General features: G+C 39.3%; 1 protein-coding gene and 1 pseudogene across 1 annotated transcript in view; both read right to left on the bottom strand.

Annotated features, from left to right (window-relative positions):
- Window positions 1-12741, bottom strand: part of ROR1 (receptor tyrosine kinase like orphan receptor 1) — a 400859-nt gene that overhangs the window by 116573 nt on the left and 271545 nt on the right. The gene's annotated exons all lie outside the window — the stretch shown is intronic.
- LOC112907902 (high mobility group protein B1 pseudogene) lies at window positions 725-1432 on the bottom strand (annotated as a pseudogene).

Genomic DNA, 12741 nt, shown 5'->3' on the forward strand with positions numbered 1-12741 from the left:
TAAAAAAATAGGTATTAAAATTAATTTGAGGGAAGCCCCGGTGGCTCAGTGGTATAGCGCCACCTTCAGCCCAGGGCCTGATCCTGGAGACCCGGGATGGAGTCCCATGTGGGGCTCCCTGCATGGAGCCTGCTTCTCCCTCTGCCTGTGTCTCTGCCTCTCTCTCTCTCTCTCTCTCTGTGTGTGTCTCTTGTGAATAAATAAATAAATAAAATCTTAAAAAAAAATTAATTTCACTTGTTTCTTTTAACTTGTTTCTTTTTTTAATGTGACTACTAATAAGTCTTTTTTTAATAAAAAAATTGTATTTACTTAGAAGTATTCAGAATGTCAACAAAACAGCTGCACCTTTTTTTTTTTTTTTGCAATTACAGAGTGGTATTCAGTTAACAGAACAACAATTATTTTGTAGAAGCTGCATCAGAGACAACTGAAGATGAAAAACTACCATCCTCATATATAATTAATTTGTGCTGTGCACCAACAAGAACCTGCTTTAAATTTCCATGCCAATTTACAACCCCCATACTGTACCAGGCAAGGTTAGTGACTATTGAAAATACCACCAGGACAGGGCTATCTAGTAGTGTAGATAGTGTAGTAACTATACAAAAAAAGACACTGTACAGTTTAAAAACAAATCTTACACAGCCTTACATTTCAATTCTTTTCTTTAAAAGGAGTGAGTTGGGTAAAGGGGGGTTAAATGCTTTACAGACAAGAAAAAAAAACTACGCTAGAACCAACTTATTCATCATCATCATCTTCTTCTTCACCTTCTTCATCTTCTTCCTTCTCCTCATCCTCCTCATCTTCTTCGTCTTCCACCTCTTCCTTCTTTTTCTTGCTCTTTTCAGCCTTAATAACTCCCCTTTTTGCCACATCAGGCTTTCCTTTCACTCGGTATGCAGCAATATCCTTTTCATATTTTTCCTTCAGCTTAAAAGCCTTCTTTTCATAAGGCTGCTTGTCATCTGTAGCAGTGTTATTCCACATCTCTCCCAATTTCTTTGCAACATCACCAATGGATAGGCTGGGATATTCTCCTTTGATTTTTGGGCGATACTCAGAACCAAACAAGGAAAAGGCTGAGGGAGGCCTCTTGGGTGCATTGGGATCCTGACCTTCTTTTTTGTTTCCCCTTTAGGGGGGATGTAAGTTTTCATTTCTCTTTCATAACAGGCCTTGTCCGCCTTAGCCACGTCTTCAAATTTTCCTTTCTCTTTAGTAGACATGGTCTTTCACCTTTCTGAGGACTTCTTAGAAAACTCTGAGAAGTTGACTGAAGCATCTGGGTGCTTCTTCTTGTGCTCCTCTTGGCAAGTTTGCACAAAGAATGCATATGATGACATTTTGCCTCTTGGCTTCTTAGGATCTCTTTTGCCCATGTTTAATCATTTTCCTCAGCGAGGCAAAGAGTCGCCCAGAGCCTGTCTGGTTCTCACTTGCCCCGACACTGCCTCTATGTAGCTCAATGTACTGCAATGGTTGTTGACTACTAATAAGTTTAAAACTACTTATATGACTTGCATTGTTTCTAATAGGCAACGCTGTTCTAGAGACCCCGATAAATATCACAGCACCCACCATATTATATTCTAATGGCCTTTAGAAAAAGTTAGGGTTCCATGGAGGCACATAGAACATCTACCCAGCCTAGTCTTAGAATAATTAGCAAAGGGCATAGGAAAAGGGATAGTCTTAGAATAATTAGCAGAGGGCATGGAAAAGGGATACCTTTTCCATTATTTATAGAATACTTCCCATCCCAATGGCAAGTATTTGCATTTGGGTTACTTCACTGTCCAAGTTCTAGGAGTAGGTTCCTGACTTACACATTAAGCAAGGGCAAGAGGGTTGAATAGCATGGGTTAATCTCAGCTGACCTACATTGACCCCAGACTAATCTGCAGAGCCACCAGCTATTGGCAATCACTATGGAATGTATTTACTAAAGATAAATGATGTTGCATGAGTTGGTTAAGTCTGAATGTATCAGCTTGAAGCATTATTTGGTAGCCCTAATTGGATCTATAATTTACACCTGGTTTCAGTGGAGTCATGTCACATTAGGTGGAATGTGCCTATGTGACTAACCAGCTCATTATGAGACCTCCACTAGGACCTGACTAGACTTCTTGGTACCCAGATGCTTCACATGCATGCCAGTAGAGGTTCAAGACCTGCAGACAAAGGGTGTCCAGTGCGACCCACTTATCAGGGGGAAAATGCTTGCATCCGAGGTCTCTGGATTCTTTGTATTGGCATACTTGTCTCTTGCTGTTGCTGTGCTGTATCCCTTACCAGTAATAAAACTGCCCCATAAGGATAAACTGTTTGAATGCTGTGAGTTCTTTATCACTCATGTGTAACTCAAGTAAGAGTTCATCAATTGATTGCCTTCTCAAGAGAGGAGGCAACAAATCAGACTGGCTAAAGCTTGAGCCCTGGAGTCTACCTGCCTGGGCTGAGATTGAGGCTTCATCCTTTGCTAGCTGAGTCTCCTTAAGTGAGTGCATTGACGGCACACACAACTCCCCCCCCCCCCCCCCCCCCCCCCCCCCGCATTTATGTTGAGAACTAACCCCCAACATGATAGTATTAGGAGGTGGGGCCTTTGAGAGGTAATTAGGTCATGAGGGTGGAGCCTTCAGAAATGGGATTAATGCCCTTATAAAAGGGAGCCAGAGAGCTTCCTTACTTGACCATGTAAGCATAGAGCAAGAAGATGGTTTACAACCTGGAAAAGGGCTCTCACAGGAATGCACCCAGATCCCAAACTTCCAGCCTCCAGAACAATAAGAAATAAAGAATACAGTAGCCATGCAGTCTACGGTACTTTGTTACTGCAGCCCAAACTAAGTGACTTACTTAATATGTACAATGGGAAATAAATAGCATCTACCTCGAAGGATTCAATGAGCTCATCCTATTCAAGGTTTTACAAAGATATCTGGCACAGAACAGCATTTAGTGTTAAACACTTAACAAATTCTATCTTTAAAGTCTCAAGAAGCAAATTTCTGCAAGTTTTCTGTCCTTGTTTTTAAGCCCCAGGAGTTCATTAATATTGAGGTCTAGACTCAGAGCACCCCTCTACACAATTAAAAAGAACTTGTGATAAGAAAGAGCACAGGGATGATAATTTATCAACTTTTCCATTTTTCTAGACAGGAAACTAAAACACCAGGCTACCTTACCAAAACTATTGTATGCTATAAGATCAAAAAACATTAAAAAAAAGTTCTGAAAACTATAAATAGTTATATGAATGTAAGAGATCATATTCTTGTACCTTTTTGTAACTTCTCTTGGGAATTTCACCCTTTTTATAACTTCTCTTGGGAATTTCACCCTCTTCAAAGCTGTGCCCATTCACTTAGGCAAGATGACCATCATGTCCACCCCTTTAGTCCTGACTTCTGTCCTAGGTCCCGGTTCTAAAACCCAAATTGTCCACTGGATGGTTCTACCTGAGACTAGGCAGGAACAGCAACACTGAATATACTATTTTTAACTTATGGTTTCCTCCTAGCCTGCATACTTTCCAATGGCATGGGAATCAGTGTGGGGTATTGACACTGTTGCTAGGCCCGTTTGCACTCAGATTCATTCCTTGCCCTCTCCATGCTCAGGATCCACAAGGCAGGTGACTTGTACAAGCTCAATTCTCAGACTTCCGGCATCAAGTAGCTTCTTGTAGAGTTCCCCTATTGGAAGGCACTGGCAGTATTTTGGAAGTGGAGGGGAAGGGAAAAACCAAGTTGTTTCCCCTCACCTTCTTTCTGCCTAAGGTGATCAGTAGGAATGGCTTCTCATGCTCCAGTGCCCACAGAATGGGTTTGCCATCATCCCAACCTCCAAAGATGACCCCTACCCTTGGGCTCTGGTCAAACCACCTGTTCTTTTTATCCTTCCAATCTAGGCATAGCTGTGCCTTCTATTTGTTGCTGATCTTTTGAGTAGAATCACCAACCTTTGAGCACAGTCAAGAATATTCATAACATTTCACTGTGTTTGTTATAAGATCTGTTTGTTTCTCTTAGAAAGCTTTATGGGTATACAAATCAGTAATGAACCTGTATTCAAGTCATACATGCATACCAGTGTCCTTATTTTCCCATCAGCCTTCAGGGTCTGTCAGTCAGGCATCAGGATTATCTGATGAGTGCTTTCAAAACACCCATGTGAAGACATCAGAGGGCTGTCTCCACCATCACATCACAATGCCTCCTGCTGTGATCCCACTGCTTAACTCCAAACAGAGGTACCTAGCCCACAGAGAGCTACTTTTACCCAGGAGAGCCCGATGTCACACCAGTTCATAATTTGGTGGTGGTGAGGTGAGTTCTTGCATGGGAATTTTCTGTAAAATCATTCTCACTGATGGATCTAACTATACAATGTCGTGCTTAGAATGGGTAGCATGCAAGCACAGCCAGATAAAAGAGAACTATCGACACCTCAGGGCAGAGAAAGAGAACCCAAGGGTAAATTGTATGAAACTCAGAACTCGAAGAGGTCTTACTATAAAGAAGGCACTAGCAAATTGAATGTCAATGAGTCATAAAGTTTAAAGTTAGAAACACTCTTAGATGACATTGAATGCAAGCTCTGCAGTTTGCAAAGAAAAAAACTGAGGCCCCCAAAAGGTAAGCAGTTATGTCCAGGGTTACTAGCTAGTGAATGACACAGAAAGGACTAGAACTCAGATAGGTACCTTTTCTCTGGACCCTTATTTCTTACCCTATGTGGACCAACAGCACCAGCACCTGTTGGGAAAGTTTTAGAGATGCAGAATGTCAGGCCTCACCCCAGACTTAGACCTTTAAAATCTGCATTTTAACAATATCCCCAGGTTACCTACATAGACATTATAATTTGATTCTGACTGGCAGGCCCTGGAGGCTGATGAAAAATAAGAACAACTGGTTTACGTGTGTGATTTGTGAAAATAGGTTCATTACTCATTAGTATACTCCAAGCTTTCTAAGAGAAATGAACCAGACTCTGATTCCTTTGGGGCTTTCTGTTCACCCACAGCCAGAGTTGAGGTGGGGGTTTTCTCCATTTCTTGAAAAGTACTTGCTCTGTAACTTACAGCAGGAGCTGATATTAAAACTCATAAACACAGGAAAGGAAAGTGTAAATGATGTAGAATGAGGACTTTTAGATTGGTTTTGCTGCTTGGCACTCATTTGTATGACTTGGGAAAAAAAGCTTTTAAGAATCAGAGGCCTGGAACACAGAAGGCACTTGATAAAAATGTGTTGAGTAAATGAATAAAACCTTGTCATATGTGGAGAAAGGATTTCAGGACACAGACTCTCAATGCACAATTTAACACACATTTATAGAGCATATCTTGCATGCTAGGTGCTGTATGAGGTATGGAGATACCTTCATATCTATCGTGTAGACTGAGCAGCTCATGGCCTGGTGGACAAGCTTTCAGAATGCATGTTCCTAGAAAGCAAGACCTTATCTTCCCTCTTTTCTTTTTAAATGTGCCCTGCACACAAAGATAAGCTTTGCCAATATTCACAAGTATCGTTTTAATTGGAAGCTTTCCACACCCCATTCATACAGTGGGAATTGTTGAGTGATGGAGGTGAATTGGGATATGAGAATTTGGCTTCTCAACCTCCTGTGCTTTTCGATCTATTCCCTACTGGGATTGGGAAATCCTTCTTATCTAATCTTTCCACATTCCCTCCATCTGCCCTTCTCTGCAGAGCACTGAGTCTCAGGCAGTTTGACGAAGAGACAGAGGTCAGCTACTTCACTGGAGCAATGGCCCCCTGTGTCCTGGGCCAACAGCTGAATGTCTTCCTGGTTTCCCCTCCACAAGGCACCTCCACCCCTGGACTGCCTGAGTCACTGTGTTGAAAGTTATCCTTGAGTTTATCTTGAGTTGAAAATTACATTATCACTTCCTGGGCTGAGCCAGCACCCAGCTACATTTCTTCACTGTGGCTGAGACTTGGAAGTAGATGAAAGAAGGAAAGAATTCATCAAAAGTAGGTCACTTTGTCTGTCTGCAGAAAGGGACCTTAGCCAAAGATCAACAAGAGAAAAGGAAATAAAGTCTTCAAGGTCTCTTGTTGGGGTTCACAGCAGGGAATGTTGTCTAGAAGGACTTTGGCTAGAAAGAAGGTATATATAGCCTCTTAGTTCAAATAGTCATGATGAGTCAATTACACATCAATTAAAAAAAAAAAACTATCAACAATGAGGATGATGATGATGCCAGTCAAGATTATTAAGCTCCTAATATTTGCCAGGAACAGTGCTAGCTACTACTTTACATGTATCATCTCATTATTTTATTTAATCTTCACAACAACTCTATGAGATGGATACCTTTTTTTACCATGCTTTTACAGACTGATTTTGCAGGATCTCACAAATGATGAAAGAAAAAGAAAGAAACACAACTTAAATGTATTAAACTTTATATACTAGGCCCCATGCTTGGATTTTTCATATGTCACAGCTATATGAGATAGTGGAGTCAGTCAGTCAATAAATATCATTCACTTGAGGAATACTTAACTGAATTCTAAGTGTCATATACTCTCTAGTCATTGTCTCATTACTGCTAATGACAATACTATGAGATAGATCCTGTCATCACCATCTCATAGAAGAGGACAATTAGATGTTTGCCTTTCCTTCCTTCCTTCCTTCTTTCCCTCCTTCCCTCCCCTTCTCTTTCCTTTTCTTCCTTTCTTTCCTTCCTTCCCCCCTTTCCTTCTCTTTTTTTTTTTCATTATTTCTTCCTAGTAAAAATTTACTAAATGCTAGTAGCTATGTTCTAGGGATAGAATGGGATATGAAGCAAAGGAGGTCCTGAGCTTGTGAAGCTTATTTTGCAAAAACATAAACAAATGAATAAGAAAAAAAGGACAATGTTAGGTAGTTGTGGTGCAACCTCAATCTGAGGAGAAGGAAGGGGGGAGAGAAGGGGGGGGGGAAGAGGAGCACCATATGAGTGGTAAAAGAATTCACACAAGGCACAACAAAGGAGATAGAAGTTTACTGAATACACTGCAAGGGAGCAGCAGGCAGGACAATGAAGGAGAGACTGCCTGTCAGAGGCAGGGCTAGAGAGCTGTAGTTAAGGGAAGGAAGTGGGTAGGTATGAGAATGTATTGAATTTTCCCTTTTTTTTGGTACCTGTGCCCAGTGTGAGTAGCCCATCAGTCAGCTAAGGGCCTATGGCTATTTTGAGGTGGGCCAGCCTGTTTGTATTCAGCCCGGTGGTCACTGTGGGCCCTTCTACTTTACTCAGTTTCCATGGTTCAAGCCTGATGCCTAAAAGCAGCCTCTATCATAGTGATAACTACCATGATATAAATGAAACAGGGTTATATGATAAAAGTGACTGGGAGCTAAGGTAGATTCAGGGTCATTTCTCAGGAAGTGACATTTCAGGTGAGAAGTGAATAGCAAGAGAGATTGAGTCATGCAAAGATCTTAGAACAAAGCCCTCCAGGCAGGAAGGACCCTTAGCACAAAAATCCTCTGGCCTGAAGAACAAGCCTGGAGTATTCAAGGAGCACTGAAATTGAACGATCAAGGTGGGAGTAGAACAAGGGACAGTCACAGGGATAGGCAGGGAGCCTTCAGGCCAGGGCAAGGAATTGGGAATCTATACCAAATGAAAAGTCCAGAGCAGGGAAGAGGGCTTAGGAGGGCAGAAGGTATTTTTCAAAGCTCACTCTGGTTTCTGTGATAAGAAATACCCTATAGGAAGCAAGGGTGGAAGGACATAAATTTGTGCTACAAATTTAGTTTGTTACACGATTTTAAATGAGATATGATGGTGGCTTAGAGGAGGATGTGGTAGGAAGATGGAGAAGAGTGGGTGGCTGGTTAAAAGCACTTACTGAGGCTATGGAAGGCCCATTTCTGTGGCCCCAGGATACTGGGTAAGTAGTTTGAGGGTGAAATTTAGTTTTTGGAGTTTCCACAGAGGTTGGACAAGCGCCTGGCATTTTATAGGTAATTAATAAATGTTTGTTGAACTGAATTGATGCTTAGTGTTTGTGGGATTAGATCTGGATATTCACCAGGAGAAGACCTAAAGCAATCATGAGTCATAGAATATGGTGCTCCCTTCACTCAATTTAATGACCCCACAATACTAAAATTGAATAACTTAAAATATGAACTAAGTCCAAGCCATTTAGTGTTTGTGGAGCATCTTTGATAATATGGGGATCAAAACACCTTCCCTGGAGAGCTGTTCCCTGGAGAACAAGGAGGTGATGTTTGTAAAGATTCCCAGCACACTGCTTTGTTTTGAGGAAGGAATTCAACAAAGGGAGGCTGTCAAAGGGAACAATGTCCTTGGGCCTCAAAGGACTTCTAAGACAGCACCCACCCTTAGTATTGTCCTTGGACATAGAGGAGAGAGAGGCCAGAAATATGGAAGGACAGTAAGGACTACTAAAAATCTGTTCTTCCACTAATGCAATGAGAACACCAGAAAAATATCGTGAAAATTAACATTTGCAGAACTCTGGAAATTAGCCAAAGGCTTGCAACACTCTGAGGAGCATTTATTCAAGAAAAAAAGCGAAAATTTGGTTAAAACAGAGTTCTGTGGATTTTTAACATGCTCTATTCTCGTTTCCCCCTTCTGAGTTCTGTGGTAACCTTGAAAACCAGCAGCTCTACCACCACAGCAGCTGTGAAAACCAACAGCCCTAGCAGTCACTGGAGGAGGCAGAGGGGATTGGAATGCCTCAAAATCCCCATCTCTAGAGAATTGGCTCCATTTGACCTGTCTAGCAGCATTCTGGAAAGTCCTATTTACAACTCTTGTCTTTATTTGTAGATTCAGAACTTCTCAGTGGGAAAAGCCCTAGCCTCAGGATATTTGTTGAAAAAAACTCATAGTTGCCTGGGGTAGCAATAGGAGCTGGGAAAAACAGGAGCCTGGCCAGAAAGCTCAAAAGCTCAAAGGGAAGATTTAAGGAACAAGATGTTCACCGGGGGCTTTGAAAATCTCTGACATATTTCTGGAGAGATAGAAGGATGTGTTCATGTGAGGGACTACGTGCATGCCCAGGAAAGACCTGAGAAAGTCCTAATCCTCACCTCTGGCTAGGTAATACTCTGCATGAGCATGAAATGGAAGCAAAGGCAGTGTTAAAAATTATGGGAATGCTGAAGGAATCCCCTGAAACACATCCAGAGCCCCTCCCCTACCCCCCCCCACCCCCAGAAAAGAGTAGGAGACTCAGTAGTTTAAGGAAATTTTTGTCTTATCTTAGCTGATCAGTAAGCTAACTAAGCAATGACTTCAGTAGTCCTATATGATAGGGAAAATAGATATACAGAATTATTCTAGGATAGTCACTAAACAACAACAACACACGGCATCAGAGGAGAGGTAATCTAATTTGTGTTGCCACATTACATTATTTAAATGTCCAATTTTCACACAAAAGACCACCAAAAGTTAAAGTAATCTTAGTAAAGGAAAACAAAGCTAGAGGTATCACAATTCCAGATTTCAAAATATGCCACAAAGTTGTAGTAATCAAAACAGTGCGGCATGGCACAAAAACAGACACAGATCAAGAGAAGAGAATAGAGAACCCCAAAATAAACTTATGTTTATATTGTCAATCCATCTATGACAAAGGAGGCAAGAATATGCAATGGGGGAAGACAGTCTCTTCAATAAATGGTGCTGGAAAAACTGGACAGCTGTATGTAATAGAATGAAAGTGGATCACTTTTTTAACACCATACACATAAATAAATAACTCAGAATGGATTAAAGACCCCAATATGAGACCTGAAACCATGAAAATTCTAGAAGAGAATATAGGAAGTAATTTCTCTGACATTCGCTATAGTAACGTTTTTCTAGACATGCCTCTTCAGACAAGAGAAACAAATGCAAAGGTAAACTGTTGGGACTATATCAAAACAAAAAGCTCTTGCACAGTGAAGGAATGGTTAACAGAACAAAAAGACAGCCTACTGAGTGGGAGAATATATGTGCAAAAAATCTGATAAGGGGTAAATATCCAAAATATATAAAAAACTTATACAACTCAACACCAAAATACCAATTAAAATAGTCCAATTAAAAAAATGGGCTGAAGATATTTTTCCAAAGAAGACATATAGATGACCAATAGACACATGAAAAGATGCTTAATATCATTAATTATCAGAGAAATGCAAATCAAAATCACAATGAGATATTACCTCACACCTGTTAAAATGGTTAACATCAAAAGGACAAGAAATAACAAATGTTCGCAAGGATGTGGAGGGAAAGGAACCCTTATACACTGTTGGTGGGAATGCAAATTGGTGCAGCCACTGTGGAAAACAGTGTGGAGGCTCTTCAAAAACTTAAAAATATAATTACCATATGATATAGTACTTCCACTACTGGGTATTTACCCAAAGAAGATTAAAACGCTAATTTTAAAACATATATGCACCCTTATGCTTACTGCAGCATTATTTACAATAGCCATGATGTGGAAGCAATCTAAGCATCCACTGAAAGACAAATGGATAAGGAAGAAGTGGTATACATATATGAAATATCACACAGCCATAAAAAGGTTAAGATCTTGCAACAATATGGATGGACCTAGAGAGTATAATATTAAATAGGATAAGTCAGACTGAGAAAGGCAAATACCATATGATTTCACTCATATATGGAATCTAAAAACAACAACAACAAACAAAAAGCAGAATCAGACCTATAAATGCAGAGAACAAACTGATTGTTGATTGCTGCCAGGGGGAAGAGGGTGGGGACAGAGGTAAAATGGGTGAAGGTAAGTGGAAGCTACCATCTTCCAGTTATGGAATGAATACATAATGGGAATAAAAGGCACAGCATAAGGAATATAGTTAATGATATTACAATAGCATTATATATAGGTGACAGTATGGTAGCTACACTTGGGGCATAGCAAAATCTATAAACTTCTTGAATCACTACGTTGTACACCTGAAACTAATGTAATGGTGTGTCAACTATACACACACACACACACACACACACGTCTAGTTTTCAATAAAAGGTAGTTATTGAAAAGATCAACAAAATTGAATAACCTTTAGCTACACTAGGTAATCTGACCAGAAAAGAAAGAAAGAAAGAAAGAAAGAAAGAAAGAAAGAAAGAAAAAAAGAAAAAAGAAAAAAAGAAAAAAGAAAGGAAGGAAGGAAGGAAGGAAGGAAGGAAGGAAGGAAGGAAGGAAGGAAGAAGAAGAAGAAGAAGAAGAAGAAGAAGAAGAAGAAGAAAAGAAAGAAAGAAAGAAAGAAAGAAAGAAAGAAAGAAAGAAAGAAAAGAAAGAGACATAAATCACTGAAATCAGAAATGAAAAAAGGGATATCACTACTGATTTTATATGAAGTTGAAGAAATAATAAGGGAAATTATGAACAATTATATGCCAATGACTTAGACAATCCAGATGAAATAGATAAATTCTTAGAAAGACACAAATTACCAGAATTGACTCAAGAAGAAAAAGAAAATCTGAATAGACCTACAAGTAAAGAAGTCAAATTAGTAATTTTGAAACTTCCCACAAAAGAAGTTCATGACCAGTGGCTTTACTGGGAAGTTCTACCACAAACTTTTGGAGAATTCTACACAAATCCTTCACAAACTCTTAACAAAATAGAAGACAAGAGAATACTTTCCAACTCATTCTAAGAGACCTGAATTATCCTGATATCAGAACTAGACCAAGACTCACAAGTACAAACCAAAATCTTTTATAAACACAGACACAAAATTCTTCAACAAAATACTAGCAAACTGAATCTAGTATCACATAAAAAACAATTATTAGACTATGACCAAATGGAAATTATTCTAGGCATGTGAGCTTGGTTTAAAATCAATGTAGTAGATTACATTAATATAATAAAAGTCTTTAAAATGTGATCATCTCAATAGAGAAACAGCATTTGACAAAATCCAACACTCTTTTGAAACTCAAAATTAAAAAAATCACACAATAAGAATAAAACTTCCTCAATCTGCTAAAGACATTAAAAAAAAAAAAACCCCACAGCTAGCATCATAAAAGTTTTCCTTTTAGAATAAGGAAAAAGTCCAGAATGTCCATTCTTGCTGCTTCTATTTAACATTGTACTAAAGTTTCTAGTCACAGTAATTAGGAAGGAAAAAAAAATCATACACATTGAAAAGGAAAAAGTAAAATAATTTCTATTTGCAGGTGACATGATCTTATCGAGAGAAAATTATAAGAAATCTACAAAAAAACTATTAGAGCAAATAAATGAGCTCAGCTACATCATAGAATACAAGATCAATACACAAAAATCAAGTTTAGCTCTATAGAGTATCAATGAACAATCTAAAAATGAAATTTAAAAAACCAGTTCAATTTTCAATAGCACAAAATAAATATTCTAATAAAATAAAAAATAAATAAAAATAAAATAAATTCTAATAAAATAAATATTCTAATAAAATATTAGAAATAAATTTAACAGATGGGACACCTAGGTGGCTAAGTTGGGTAAGCATCTGACTCCTGATTTTGGTTCAGGTCATATCTCAGCATTGTGAGATTGAGCCCTGTATTGGACTCTGTGCTGGGCATGAAGCCTGCTTAAGATTCTCTCTCTCTCTCTCTCTCTCCCTTTGCCCCTCCCTCAGCTCTCTCCCTCTTAAAAAAGTAAGAGAGAGAGAGAGAGAGAGAGACAGAGAGAG

This window comes from Vulpes vulpes, chromosome 12, assembly GCF_048418805.1.
Source record: "Vulpes vulpes isolate BD-2025 chromosome 12, VulVul3, whole genome shotgun sequence".
NCBI classification, from domain to species: domain Eukaryota; kingdom Metazoa; phylum Chordata; class Mammalia; order Carnivora; family Canidae; genus Vulpes; species Vulpes vulpes.